Source organism: Phascolarctos cinereus, unplaced genomic scaffold (assembly GCF_003287225.1).
Source record: "Phascolarctos cinereus isolate Bilbo 61053 unplaced genomic scaffold, phaCin_HiC Scaffold_5;HRSCAF=322, whole genome shotgun sequence".
Taxonomy (NCBI): Eukaryota; Metazoa; Chordata; class Mammalia; order Diprotodontia; family Phascolarctidae; genus Phascolarctos; species Phascolarctos cinereus.
In genome coordinates, this window is record NW_027555958.1 from 109884659 (window position 1) to 109900465 (window position 15807).

Here is a 15807-nt window from a genome sequence, read left to right on the forward strand (position 1 = left end):
ATAAGTACATTTACACAAGCTTTTCAGACCTGGGAGATATTTGCAAAGCAATACTTCGTACTTCCTGCTTTGAATAATTGAATATATAGCAAAATTAACTCTACCAATACATTAAAAGCAAAACAAAATGGCTTCTTTCCTTTTCCCATGCCATTGCTATTCTACTGTCCTTTGCTGAAAGAGTTCTTTTCTTATCCTCTCCTTGACTATATAGGTGCATATACATACATGCAAAAACTTCAATACCATATAATATGCTATCCTTAAAGGTGAATTTAGTATAGGCTTGATCCATCTTATCGTTGTTTGTTATTGTTCGTTTGTTTCAGTCATGTCCAACTCTTCATGACCCCATTTGAGGTTTTCTTGGCAAAGAAACTGCAGTGGTTTGCCATTTCCTTCTCCAGCTCATTTTACAGGTGAGGAAACTGAGGTAAACAGGGTTAAATGCCCAGGGTCACACAGTTAATAAATGTCTGAGGCCTGATTTGAACTCAGGTCTTCCTCACTCCAGGTCTAGCATTCTATCCTCTATACCATCTAGCTTGCCTAAGGGCCATCTTGGACCCCTTGAAATGGGGTTGAATTACAGACATTCCAAATGAATTTAATTCTATAGCAGTCTCATGGCATGGAACTGAAGATAGTCTTATGGTTAATCTATACATATATATATTCACTGTGTTTATATTAGAACCTGCTCTCACCTGGCTAGATCGGGGCTCTAATCGGCCATTTCTCATGCAATCTATTTGAAAAAATACATTCCACTGGTCTTGAAAAAGACATGGGTGGAGATAATCCCCTCACTTGGTAACTTTATAATCAAACAAGCAGAAGATATTAAAATTTTCAGATTTTAAAATAATGTAGATGCTGCCTGCTACAGGCACCCACTGGTTTCTTCCACTTCTCCTCTGGTGATCAGGCTTCTATTTCATGCTAAACCTCAAACAGTTTTCTGGGACAGGGATAATATGGACTCAAGTGCAATCAATCTATCATGACCAGGCTCACATTGCCAGAGTCTTCCACAGAGCTCATTCAAACATATATTTATTAAGTAGCTACTGTATGCAGGGCCCAGTGCTAGGCACTAGAGAAAAGACACACACACCCCAGCCCCTGCCCTACAGGTGCTTACATTCTACTAGGAGGATACAAACTATTCACAGGAGAGCAAAACCAAAGTTAGACAAAGTAATTTCAACAGAAAGAAAGAATTCTATGAACTGTGGATGGATCTGGAAAGGCCTTGCATAGGAGGTAACAGTTAAACTGTGCTTTGAAGGAAGCTAGGGATTCCAAGAGGTGGAGGTGAGGACAGAGTACATTCCAGGCATGGAGTCAGCCCAGGTCAAGGCAGACAATTGGCAGGGGGAACAATATGTCCAGGGAACAGCTAGCTAGCAGAACTGTTTGGCCATAATGGAAAATATGTGAAGTGGATAAAATGAAAATAAGACTGAAAGGTAGGCAGAAGCTCTACTGTGGAAGACTTTAAATGCCAGGTGAAGGATTTTGTATTTTATCCTAGGAAATATTCGGAATCACTGAAGACTTTTTAATAGGAATGACATTAGTCAGGTCTGTGTCTGTAATTGAAGAAACGGGAATGAATGAGATTGCTGAAGAAGAGATTATAGCCCAAGAAGACAAAACCAAGGATAGAACCTTGAGGAACTCTCACTTTAAGCTGCTAGGAAAATAAGGATTCAGTGAAGAAGGAGAAGGAGCAGTTCCAAAAATTATAATAGCCTAGATAAAGTCTAGATTGCTCAGGTGAAAAGAGATGATTTACCTTAATCAACCTAACTGTCCATTTATCTTCTCGCAGGTAGGCAAGAATTGGCAGTCATAATAATGGCATCTATATAATCGGTATATAATTTGACAGATATCACCCTCAAACCTTCCCAGCCACCACCTCCAAAGCCACTGCTACACTTGTCTACTACCAAGCTCGACATTCTATCCTTATTGATTCAGTGTTTGGATTAATGGATTTGCAGTCTTCAGGAACTCCAGGTTAAAGTGGAAATGCTTGAGACAGTTTACACAATTAGCCACAAGCCTAATCAGGGATTAGTTTATCACTAGCTGTCGCTTTAGAAAGTAGAGAACAAGACTCTGAGGGAATTATACAGAAACAATTTTTAATAGGAGAAACTGGAGAGACAAATTTAGAGATTGGAACACTGAGCAGGGAGGGCAGGCCTGGGCATGATAACTTCACTAAGAGACTTTTGACAATCAAAGGGTAGTAGGAGGATTTTGCCTAATTGGAAATTTTCTCTAAGGTCAGCCTTGATTCAGAAGCCTAATTCCTGAGCAGCTTTGTTTATTTAACTACTAAACAAAACTAAGAAAGAGTGATAAGCTCATTTAAAATTTTAATCTACGAAAGTATGGAAAAAAAGGAAGCAAGTTGATCCCTTATGATTAAAATATACATGTGTATATGCATATATCATTATACAAATATATGATATAGTTATATAAATGTGTATAAACATATATACATCTGTGTATGTGTGTGTGTGTGTGTGTGTGTGTGTGTGTGTGTGTGTGTGTGTGTGTGTATCTACTAATCAGATGTCTAAATAAGCCAACTCCTGGTGATTCCATTTAGGTTTTTCTAGACAACGATGCTGGAGCAGTTTGCCATTTCCTTCTCCAGCTCATTTTACAGATGAGAAAATTGAGGCAGAGTAAAGTGACTTGCCCAGGGTCACACAGCTAGTAAGTGTCTGAGGCTACATTTGAACTCAGCTGTTCCTGACTCCAGGCCCAGTGCCACCTAGATGCCTCTCTAAATAAGCATACTCTTACGGTAATATATTCAGCATTTATAAACCACGATTTTCCATGATTTGTAAATAAGTAAATACACTTATCATATATATGCATACATATATCAAATGTATATATGGATACTTGTCAGATATATATATTCTTGTTATATCATTTTATATATTCAAAGTATTTGTGCATTATAACATACATAGTAACAGTAAACATAGAGAAAGAATGTGATTGTAGTAAAGGGTCCATTGAATGAATCATGTAAATTGATTCTGAAAAAAAAATCATCAAGAAAATAAAAATCCAACTTGGAGAATTAATAGGAAAATTTCAATGGAATTTTTGGACACGTATATAGGTACACATACATTCCTTTTTAGGCATATGCCTGTATATGTATACATATATCTGCATGTAGATATTCCTTTTCATATGTTAGCTAGTCATAAAAGAAGGCTGAAGGACAATTTTATAGACTAATTAGCCTATATATATAAAGCATGGTAATCATTCTTAATTCTTCCTTCTGAAAACAGAAAATTTCAATAAATTGTGGCATCATAACAGCTAGCAGTAGCTAGCATATGTAGAATGCTTTCAGATTCACACAGTGCTTTACTAATTGTATCTCATCTGAACCTTACAATAATCCTGGGAAGTAGGTGCTATTATTATCTTTATTTTATAGGTGAGGAAACTGAAACAGAAAAAGGTTGTCACTTGCCTAGCATCACACAGCTAGTAAGTTTTTGAGTCTGGATGGACACACATGTATGCTTATACATACATATATATATAATATATATATATATAATATATATATGTGTGTGTGTGTTTATATGTGTGTATATATAAGTATATATATATATGTATGTATATATATATATATACATATCTCAAACATAGAAACTTTTCCTATTGCCTATCTAATAATGGAATGGCCCTGAAACCTCTACTTTGCTTTATATTTCTGTAATGTAGTAATCATGAAATATTATATCTTATAGTTAGCTATATTTGTATCATCTCCCTGGAGGGTGTGGACCATATCTTGTCTAAACTCTGTATCATCTGAAATGCAAATACATTTTCCCACACATATCAGGGACTTAATTTTATTGATGAATGAATCTCCTTCCCCTAAGAACTTAAAAAAACCCAAAATTATCAATGCTACAGATAGAAGGCTAGATCATAGGGTCTAGAGCTGGAAGAACCTTAGAGATAATTTAACTCAAACCTCTCATTTTGTAGATGAGTAAAAAAGAGGCTTTGAAAAGTTATGTGCCCAAGGAAATAAAGTTAGTAAGTAGCAGAGCTAGGATTTTAAATCATCTCATTTGACTTCCAGTTTAGTACCTTATCTACTATCTTGTGCTTCAAGATGATTTACATATGACTATTCATTGAGAAATTCTTGATTCTGAACTGTGATAGCATTCTAAGTCCATCAAACCCTGCCCTTCCCCAAACTACAATTCCTTTCTAAGAAAAACTTACCATCTATTCTACCTAAGAAGATTGCATATATTCTTTCTACTTCTGAATGTCTGGTCTTGTTTACAAATGAAGCTACCTACGTCAACTTCTTAAAGTTGAATTAAATATAAATAATTCACTTCTATCAGTCAAAACTAGGGTAGGGTCAATGGAGATTTGACCCAGTACAATGAATTCAGAGGGTCCTAACAAAGAGAGTACTTCCTCTCCTTCCTGTTGCACTGCCAAGGCAGCAGTGGTGGTGGTTTTATCCCAGCATTACTTCCTCCTTTCAGCATTCCCTCACCACTATATTTCCAAATGCTTGAAGGGCACTCCCCAACCCATGCAGCCCCTTTCTTGGCACAGAAATCACTAGTTATGGCTTTCCTCTTCTCTCTTCTCTATTTCTTTCTCTTTCTCTCCTTTGTACCCCTATAGAAGGCAGTAAGTCAGCATCTCACAGTCATGTCAGGCCACAGAAGACTTTCCTCTCTTTTTTCCTAGAAGGATTTATAATTACCAGGATAAGAAACTTCCTTCCCTTAGGTAATCTAGCCTTCATAATTCTTCCATATAAAAAAATAGAAGGTCTGAAACTAGAAACAGCCTCAATAACCATTCCCTCTTCATATTTAGACAATTCAATCCAATTCCACAAATGTAGATTGATTGTCTACCACATACCAGAGGACAGAGCTCAAACCCTGGCTTGCTTTGACACAATATTCTGAAGGGGATAGCTCAGGGTGAAGGGAAATATAAAATGCTGATTCAGCAGGCCTGCAAACTGCCTCGTGTTCTTTTATGTTTCTCAACTTTCCACCAGAGTATACAACAGCTTTTGAACTGAGTTTAACAGTAAGCTTTTCTGTTTAAGCTTTTCTGTCAATTTGTGTGGGTGAAAGCATTTTACATTAAATATTTCTTTTGTGGAAGAAAACAAATACCTGTCTCATACCTGTTTTCCGTGTACATTGAATATTCTACTCCTCACTTTGGGGAGATTCTAAACAGGAGCCAAACCTAAACTTTAAGTAATTTTCTCCTGGGTTGCCAGTGTGGAGGTGTTATAAGCCAAAAAGTGTGAGAAAAAGAGGTTAGCCCCTCTCACTAGAGGCCAGGCTTTTCCAAGACTGAACCTAGTTACTGCATGTAAAGATCTACTAAGAAAGGCTTTTGAGAGGACAGGGAGATGGTGTAGCACCCCAGTTCAAGGACCTAACAATAGCTATTAATTATTAGATAAGCAAATATAAAATATATAGAGCAAATCACTTAACCTCTTGGTACTCTAGGCAACTCCCTGACAAAATATAGAGAAAGCAAAAAAAAAAAAGTGATTACTGAGTTGGGAGAGAGACTAACAGCTGAAATTATAATAGCTAATGGATTGTGGAGTGCTTTTGTGAAGGGGAAGAATGTGTAATGAAGCTGGAGAAGTAAGCAACAGCCAACTTGTGAAGGGCTTTAAATGCTAAACACAGGTCCCTAACAAAATAGGGAGCCACTGGAATTTTTTGCAACAGGAGAGTGATGCACAAGTGAGTTGCAGCTGCCACATTTTATGATGGATGTCAACAAATTGAAATATATCTAGAGGAGGGAGATCAAGATGGTAAGAGAACAGAAAACCATGTCATATGAAAAATGATTAGAAGAAAGTAGGGCTATTTGGCTTGGAAAAGAGAAGACTGAGGGGAGACATGATATAGCTGTTTCAAATATTCAGAAGGTGCCATGTGAAAAGAGACCAACAGGTAGAAGTTGTAGGGAGGCAGATTTTGGCTCAATGTAAGGATGAGCTTTCTAACAACTAGCATGGTCTAAAAATGGTATAACAACTTGGCAGTCACTTATTGGAGATGATGTAGAAAGGACTCATACATCAGAGAGTGGTTAGAAAGATCAAGGGTTCTTAATCTGGGATAGATTTCAGGGGTCTGTGAACTGTCTGGGAATACACACACACACACACACACACACACACATATTTACTTTCCTTAATCTTAGGTATATTTTGTGTATTTAAAGACATTAGCTAGGCGGCACAGTAGATAGAGTGCTAGACCTGGAGTCAGGAAGACCTGAATTCAAATGTGGCCTTAGGCAAACTTAGGCAAGTCACTTCACCCTATTTGCCTCAGTTTCCTCATCTGTAAAATGAGCTGGAGAAGGAAGACAAACCACTCCAGTATCTTTGCCAAGAAAATTCCAAATGGGATCGTGAAGAATCAGACACAACTGAAATAACTGAATGACAAAACAAGAAGACAGTCTGAGAAGGGGGTCTGCAGGCTCCATCAAGACTGCCAAAAGGGACCATGACACACCAAAAAACTGAAGAACCCCTGGATTAGATGATATTTCAAGTCTGTTCCAACTCTGAGATTCTATGTTCTATCATTTTATCTTTTTGAATTCCTCTGCCTTCCTGCTTCCTGCCCAAAGGCTCTTGACAGTTATACACAACAGATTAGCAACAAAACATAGGAGTCCAAGTATATGACTACCACACAGAGAAGGTAAAAGATTTGTAATAAAATCTAAGGGGTTACTTCTATAGTAGGTTATATGGCAACCTACATAGATGGGCCAGGAAAGAAGAGTATCACTTCATTCCACAAAAACTTGGGAAGATTGAGGATAACCAACCCAGATGAAAAAGTCTACCAATAAATCAAGATCAAGTTTAAATCAAGAAGCTGAGTTGCCTAACAATTTGACCAAAATAACTTAACCAAGATTAATTACATAAAAACTAGGTCAAAGTTTTCTCTGTCTCCTTCCCCATATACTCCAACCACCAATCAAAAGGAATGAAATGATGCTTCAACAACTAGGAGGCTGTATACTCTATTTTAGTCACAGGATAGATGTATAGCAGAAGCAACATTCTGAGGGTACCAACTGCATGTATATGTTCAGGAAGGGGAAAGGGGAATTAGTTGCATAGGGTGGAGATATGCTATAGAGAAAGTGTTTTTGTGAAGGTACATCCATGATTTTGCCATTGGCAGGGAAGGGGAGGAGAAGGGGAAAAGTGAATAATGGAATGTGTTTGAGTATATATATAAAACAAAGACTACATAAAACTATGTTTGATTCATAATGGAAGTGAAGTTGGAGGATTTTTTTTGAGATCATCAAGAAAGACAGGATGCTTGCCACTGGCAACTGCTAAAAGCATATAATGATGGAAAATTCAGTTAGCAAGTACATATAACAAGACAACTAGCAAATCAACAGTGTGTTGGCTAATGCAATTAATCAGTAAGCATTTATTAAATGCCTACTATGCCACAGGGACAATCTTATATAATGGGGATAAAAATACAAAAAAAAAAAATGAAATAGTCCCACCTCTTGAGGAGCTTACATTCTATCAGAGAAATGTCTTTCTTTCTTTCTTTCTTTCTTTCTTTCTTTCTTTCTTTCTTTCTTTCTTTCTTTCTTTCTTTCTTTCTTTCTTTCTTTCTTTCTATATCTCAGGATACACAGAATAAATACAAGAAGAGTTAAATACAGGGCAGTTTGGGAGAGAATGGACTAGCTGTTGGGGGAAGGGGAATCAAGAAAGGCTTCTCATATAAAATAATCATTAAGCAGCCTCTTGAAGGACACGAGGAATTCTATGAAGTAGAGATGAGGAGGAAGTACATTCCAGGCATGAGGGCTGGCTGGCACAAAGGCAGAGGAATAAGAGTTAGAATGTTAGGTGTGAGAAACAGAGAGAAGGCCAGGTCAGCAAGATCATAAAGGGCAGGAAGGAGAATAATATATGTTGAGGCTGGAAAGATAGGTTGTGAAAGGTTTTCAAAGCCAAAGAAGGTTTTATGTTTGATCCTGGAGGCAATGGAGAATGTGGAGAAATCTATCATCCTTTAGTATTAATTTGAATGTTTGTACTTCTAAGCATTTTAGTATTTTCTATTCCAACAACAAATTGTAATGTTAGCCAATTAGAACATACATTAAAAATAAGTTAGGACCAGATGAATGAATGAATGGATTCATTCATTCATAAATTTAACAATCATAAATTTCCTATTATGTTTACATTTCTATACTAGGTACTGAGGAAGATACAAAGATAAGTATGTTCTATCCCTGACTTTCAGGAAGCCACCTCAGCATAGTGTGGTATAAAAACCACTATGCAATTCATGTATTATTACTTTCTTAAAATAGCAATGTAATTTGGAGTAAGTATTATTCCCTAGTCTCCTTAGGGAATTGATTTTAAAATAAAGAATAATATAATCTGGATAATTATAAATCTTTAAAGGCCCTTACTCTTCAGCTGAAAGTCTTAGCTGTCATGAAAATGAGGCTTCCTTAAAAGAAAAGTCTGTGTGACTTTACTACCGTTGTCAAAGATATTTCCACCCTAACCACCTTTCTATATATCTGAGCATTGACCTAGACCAGGGGTGGGGAACCTGGGGCCTCAAGGCCACATGTGGCCTTCTAGGTCCTTGGGTGAGGCCTTTTGACTGAGTCCCCGTTTTACAGAACAAATCCTTTTATGAAGGGGATTTGTTTTATGAAGTTTGGATTCAGTCGAAGGGCCACACTTGAGGACCTAGAGGGCCAGGTGTAGCCTTGAGGCTGCAAGTTCCCCACCTCTGACCTAGACCATTCCGTCTGCCAGTTCTGTGGTAAATTGAGTCATATCACCATAGTTCCTCCACTGACTTCAGCTTCCTTCTTTCAGAAATACTCTTTCTTTCCTTTTCCCACTTTTGGTGATAAGTGTCTGCCTGTAGTTTTCTTCCAGAATTTTACTATTCAACTGCAATGAGGGTTTCGGGGTGCTAAAATGTAAAGGCTGTGGATTTAAGGATTTCAATGCAAAGTTCCTGCTCTTGAAATTGCCCCTTGGCTCAGGTACCAGTTATGTACAGTGGTAGTGAAGGCCCACAGTACTGTGGAGGAACAAATAGAGAGACACTTTACAAACTACTTCCTGAAGATTAGCCCCATCTGAAAGGATATATTAGCATTGTCCAAAAGAAAATAAAATAATGAAATATGGATTTTCTTTTGGGTATGTGTGTGACAGAGCTTACAATTATTTAATAGGCATCTTAGTTCAATCTGAAAGTACCAACAGACACTTTCCAAAGCAAATGAAAGCCTGAATTGTCACTCTCTATACAGGACTCATCCCACATTTAAAAAACAGGTAACATACCTGTATCTTATTTCGAAACACACATACAAAGCAAGTCTAATTTTTCAAAAGTTCATTAGCATAAACCTATATAATTAAACAGCACAGTGACTCATTTTAAGAAGCCAATGTGAAGTAACAACTCCTCCCAGGGCTGAGAAACAGCAAACCAACTACACAAATGCTTAAGAATCACAGGAAGTAAAGCAGATATTTACTTATTCCAGGAGAGTTTGGAAGAGTTAGTGTGTATGTCTGTATGCGTGTGTGTGGGTGGGTACTCCAGAAAGTATGCATTTCTTTCAACCCTGGCACCACAAACTTCTCTCCCCCATTCCTCTAAAAGCCTTGTGAAGGAGCTGCTTCAAGGCCACAACAGTTTCCTGTTAACTTCCTGTCCCACTGTCACTCTCTGTCGAGACAGAGCAAGTCATGGGAAAGATAGCCTGATAGGAAGTTCAAGAAATAATCAATGGAATGGAACCTTTACATAAATTCTCAGAAAGCTTAGTCTCCCCAATGTGCTCAAGCAAATTTGAAATAACTTTGTTAATGAAGCACAGAAGTGGGATGTTATTAGAATAGCCTATTAAGAAGTTAAGTCTAGACTGAGTCATTTTATATGGCTTTTTAATAAAGACAAGAGCAGCACAAGCTCCCTTCTCTGTTACCTGAGAAGAGTCTGTTGAAATTAACGCATCCTGAAATCCCAAAAAGGTTCCTTCTGCATAGAATAAAGTCAAGTCGGAAGAATACTATATTTTACAAGAAAAGAGATCGGGTTGCTAAAAGTGCTTTTTCTCTTGCAGTCCAAGTCATCCAATGGACTGACATCTTCCCTCCTCCCAGATTCCTAAGTGACTCCCAGTGATCACCTCTCTCCAGAAACCCACCTGTTTCGAGAGCTTTCGCTCTCTTGTCCTGTGGGGTACGTATTATCAGGGAGATATAGCAGTATGGGAGTGGGGAGAGAAACTAACCGAGAACTGAAATCGGTGCCCTTTTCGCTCTGTCTTCTCAGGCGCCGCTCCAAGTTGGACGCAGTGGACGACAGGGAAACCTGTTGTCTAAAAATTGCTCCTCCGGCTGCGCTCTTGGTACCCTTGGCACTTCTGGGCTCGGCTGGGCTCGTTAGGCCCCCTGCCGGACTGGTGACTGGCTCCACGCGAGGTGCCACAGCTTCCCAGGCGACCCTGTCCTGCGGGTCACAGCTGGAGAGGACTAGGTGGAGCGTGCTTGATAGAATGGGAAGAAAGGTGGCGTCTCTACAGCCCCACTAATGACAAGGAGCCGATCCCGGGCTAGTTTGTCCTCCCCTTCCTTCCTTCCTTTCTTTTTTCTTTCTTTCTTTCTTTTGTTCCCACTCGCCTCCCGCCCCCCCCCCGATCAGCAGCTTAGCCCCCGGTTGAAGAGGAGGAAAAGAGAAAGACCCCACAATGACCCTATTCCCACTGAGTCCTCTCCAACTAGGTGAGAGGAGAGAGGATGGGAGACTAGACAGGTCGGGAGGAGGACCGAGTGTGACGAGAGCCGTGGAGGGGGCGTGTTTCTGTGGGTATCTGAGCGATGGTTTCCTTCCAGCACGCCCCAGCTCCACTAGGGGTTGGTGAAGGCACAGTGGAGTTTCCCAGGCCTCGTGGTCTCTCCGCGGCGCGGAGTGAGTGTTGGGCGTCCGGCTCATTTCCTGGCAGCTGAAAAAGCCGCAGAAGTGTGAGTAGCCGCCGAATGGGTGGTGACAGCAAAGAGCTAACCCCTAGCAGGGTCCTGCAGAAGGCACCGTGAGTTTGACGTTTGCTCCAGGCTAAGCCTGGCTGGGGTCTTAGGTGAGTTGTCCAGCCATGTACTCAAGAATACCGAACAGCAGCCTAACCTTTAAGAAGCGTGCTTTCTTGCTCCCGGCTGTCCCTGCATCTCCTGGCCCACGAAATTATCTGGTCTTTATACTTCTCCAGCCTCTACAATGTTGGTCACTTCACCAAAAGACATGTTAATTTCATAGGCGCAGAGACGTGGGCTGGTAAATATTTAACAACTGGATGTCTGGGGGGAAACGTTCGCAAGACACACTTTTAAGTTTAACACGTATTATTAACATTTCCATCACTTTCTTAAATCTAGCGTTTGCTGATTTCTGAAGTGTAAACGCTCACAATGAAAATTTAACAATTGGCTCTTGGAGCCCCGAAGAGTCCCCACGGCAACCCTGCTTGAGATTATAAAGTATCTTCCAGCTCTATCTGTAGGATCCTTTGATCTAGTCCAACATCCTTTATTTTACAGATAAAAAAAAAGTGGGATCTAGAGAAATTAAGCAATTTACCTAGAGGCAAACTAGTAAATAGCACAGTCTGAACCTGAAACCAGTCGGGTCTCATGAGTCCAAATACAGTGAACTTTCCACTATGTCTTGTTACTGTTGATAGGGGCCGTACAGTTTTTTCCCTCTCCGCCCCCCTCCCCCATTGAAAACACCTGGAAAGATGAAAACTAATGTTATTGGGGGGAGGAGGAGGTAGGTGAGAAGAGACATCCAGCAGGAAATGGGATTGATAGTTGGTATGAGAGATATGGGTATAGTGAAAACAAATAGATCTGGGATCAAGAGAGACTTTCCTCTGAGACTAATAATTGTATGACTATAAGCAAATCACTTAACAACTCTAGACCTCAGGTTCTTCCTTAATAAAAATTGATTTAGTAATATCTGTAGGAGTTTCCTGACATCTCATAATAGAGATAGTGAATTTAAAATACTATGTAACTCTTAAAGCCCTATATATTTGTCAGCTGTGTATGTATTTTTGACATACATAGTCATATTTGATTGCTAGCTACTTCTAAGTGTAGTACCCCATGAGCTACCTTCCAACTCAGACTCATACTCTGGGTTGGGTACCCCATAGAGTAGTTACTACCCTAGGATTAAAGGGTTCTTCCCTATTCCTAAATCTTGCTTTCAAGCCACAACCAGTGTACTTACCTTTAACAATGATGATGATGATGATAGTGGTGGTGATGGTGGTGGTGGTGGTGATGATGATAATGGTGATGATAATTGCTGCCATGTATATAGCACTTTATAGTTATTATTGTAATTATTTGCAAATACTGTGCTAAGTGCTTTATAATTATTAGCTTATGTGATTCTTACAACCACCCTGGGAAGCAGGTGCTGTTATTATCCCCATTTTACAACTGAGGAAACTTAGGCAAAGAGAGGTTAAGTGATTTCCCCAAGCTAGTAAGTGAGGCTGGATTTGAACTCTATTACTGTTATTAGGGAAGGGAGAGGAAGAAAGGGAGGAGAAGAACAGAAGGGAGGTGAGGAGAGGAGAGATATACTTAGACCTCTACCCTCTAGCAAAATGTGGCCTTTTCATATGCACCCTTTTGCTCTTTAGAACTTTTAATTTCTCTATTAGCATTCAATTAATTCAAAACAAGCTCCTCATTTTGTCCTAATGTATGTTGTATCCAAGGTGGTTTGCCCTCCTTGTCCATCCCTACATAAGAGTCTAACTGAAAGGCTAACTATCCCTAAGTCCTCCTCTACCTCTGAGCTTGATTATTAAGCTATATGCTTAGCATACAGACCGACAGAGCAGACATTCCCTTGTCCTGGTATATCCAGGTAAAATAAAGACAAGAGAAAATGACTCAAGAAGAGTCTAAAATCCATTCCAGAAGCAATGGGCAATTTCTAATAGCTAAAAATAGTAATAGATAATGTTTACATCGCATTTTAAGAAATGCAAAGTGACTTACATATGATTTCATTTGCACCTCAGAACAACCCTGTGAGGTAAATACTTCATTATCTCACAGATGAGGGAGCTGAAACTGAGACAAGTTAAATGACTTGCTCTAGGTCACACAGCTAATAAGTGTCTTAAGAGGAATACAAACTCAGGTTCCCCAGACTAAAAGTCCAATGTTCTGTCTATTACACAGCCAAATGTTCTGTCTATTACACAGCCAACTGCCTAAATGATTTATATTGTTGTATAATAGCAAAAGAAAGGTGAAATCACTTTATTTCCCCACTAAATGCAATGCATTTTATTTTGGTATAAAATCGCTTGTTTAAGCCCTTCTTTTCCATCCACACTAAAATATATTTGGCCCACACCATATATTGAGAGAACAACAATTCTCTCACTAGGCTACTGACAATCAGCAAAATAAAACAAGATCAATATATTTCTCTGGAGCCCAATTTCCTCATCTACAAAATGGGGACTCTATACCTATATATCTAAGGTCCCTTTTCAACTCTTAATATTGTATGATTTGATCAATTTTAACACAAAAAGATGCTTTTTAACTTTTAAAAATTAAAAAAGTTAATTTAAAAATATTTATCTTCTCAGTATTTCACATTGGTTCCGTTTGACCCTCTGGACACAAAATTCCTGGCTAACTTCATGGGACTTTATCCTACCTAACTGCTTATTTGCAGATACACATCTTCCTACATCCTCAACTCTAATCAAGCAAATCTGATTAGATTGTAAATTCCTTGAGGGCAGGGACTGTTTATTTATTATATTCCCAGCAAACTTAGCACAGTGCCTGACACATAGTTGGTGCTTAATAAATGTTTGTTGGATTGGATTGGAAATATCCCACTTATCCTTCACTTAAAATCTGCCACCCTTAAATCTTTTTATGGGATATCCTTTTTGTGTAAAGCTCTCCTTCTCTCATCTTTGGAGATATTAATCAATTAGTCAATCAACAAGCATTTAATTAAAGAAGGAAACAAACGTTTATTAAGTGCTTACTATATGCCAGGCACTGTACTAAAAAAGCTTTTCAAATATAATCCTTTGAACCTCACAACAACTCTGAGAAGGTAAGTGCTATTATTATCCCCTTTCTATAGCTGAGGAAACTGAAGCAGAGAAAGGTTAAGTCCCAGGGTCATAGAGCTAGTATGTGTCTGAGGCCTGATTTGAACTCGTGTAGTGCTCCATATACTGTGCCTCCTCCCTGCCTTAAGCACTTACTACAATATGTGCCAGCCACTGTACTAGGCTCTGAGGATTAAAAAGACAAAAACGAAACCCTTTCAGCCCTTAGGAAACTGAAATTCTATCAAGGGAAATAACAGTTACACATGTGAAAACATAGACAATACCCTATACAAAGTAATTTCAGGGGAGGAGACATGAAGTCTTTGTCAACAAAGTCTTCATGTAAAAGGCGGCCCTTGAGGAAGCTTTAAAGGAAAATTCCAAAAAGCGGAGGTAAAAAGGGAGCCCATTCCAGGCACGGGGACAGCTTGTGCAAAGGCAAAGAAATGAGAGGTGGACTTTCTTGTGTGAGGCACAGCACAGCCAATTTGGCTGGACCAAGAAGTGTGTGAAGGGGAGCAATTTATAATAACCCTGGAAATGCAGGTCAGAGCCAGGCTGAAGGGTTTTAGTTTGATCCTACATAGAATAGGGAGCCACAGTAGGATTTATATGATCGGTCAGATCTGTGCTTAGGAACATCATTTTGGAGCTGTGTGGAGCTGGACGGATTAGAGAGGGGAGAGTCTTGAGGCAGAAAGACCAATTAGGAGGCTGTTACAAAAATAATCCAGGCAAATGATGACTAGGGGGTAGTCATGTGAGAGGAGAGAAGGGGACAGATGCAAAAGATGTGGAGGTATAAGCCATAAGACTTGGCAACTGATTGGAGAAGTGGGACATGGGCAAGTAAGGAGTCTGCTGGCTTCTTCAGAGCTAGATGCAAGTTTGTGAGTTTTGCTTATGACTAACTTATCTCATAATATTCATGTAGGTCTTAAAAACACTTACTGATCAACAAACATACTCAGTCAACTCTAGGGCCTTTCGTTCACTTCCAGGATCAAAGACAAAATCTTCTGCTTGGCGTTCAAAGGTCTTTATAACTTGTCCCCCACCCCCATCCTTTCCAGTCTTCTTACATCTTACATCACACCATGTACTTTGCCAGCCAGTGACACTGGTATCCTTGGTGTTCCTAGCATAAGACATTTCACCATCTAGCTCTGGGCGTTTTTGCTGGCTATCTCCCAATGGCTAAAATGACCTCCTTCTTCATCTCTGCTTCCTGACTTCCCTAGCTTCCTTCAAGTCCCAGTTAAATCCCACCTTCTGCAGGAAGCCTTTCCCCTTAATTCCAGTGCCTTCCCTCTGTTGATTAATTTCTATTTATCTTGTATGTAACTTGTCGGTACATAATTTGCTTCTTGTCTCCTGCATTAGACTGTGAACTCTTGGAGAGCAAGGACTGTCTTTTGCCCTTTCTTTGTATTTCTTGCACTTAGCACAGAGCCTGGCAAAATAGTAGGTGCTTAATAAATGTATGTTCAC

General features: G+C 39.3%; 1 protein-coding gene and 1 long non-coding RNA gene across 3 annotated transcripts in view; one reads left to right on the forward strand and one right to left on the reverse strand.

The window, feature by feature from the left end:
• Positions 1-15807, reverse strand: part of STX11 (syntaxin 11) — a 59547-nt gene that overhangs the window by 36573 nt on the left and 7167 nt on the right. Inside the window, exon 1 of one of the 2 annotated variants that reach the window (XM_020972459.2) lies at positions 10441-10951. The exons of the other annotated variant lie outside the window; for it this stretch is intronic. The gene's annotated coding sequence lies outside the window, so the exon portion shown is untranslated. Of the gene's footprint in view, positions 1-10440; positions 10952-15807 lie in introns of those variants that run through there. 2 annotated transcript variants of the gene reach the window in all.
• Positions 10983-15807, forward strand: part of LOC144457542 (uncharacterized) — a 41560-nt gene continuing 36735 nt past the window's right edge. Inside the window, exon 1 of the long non-coding RNA XR_013486926.1 lies at positions 10983-11283. This is a non-coding gene — a long non-coding RNA (uncharacterized LOC144457542). The remainder of the gene's footprint in view (positions 11284-15807) is intronic.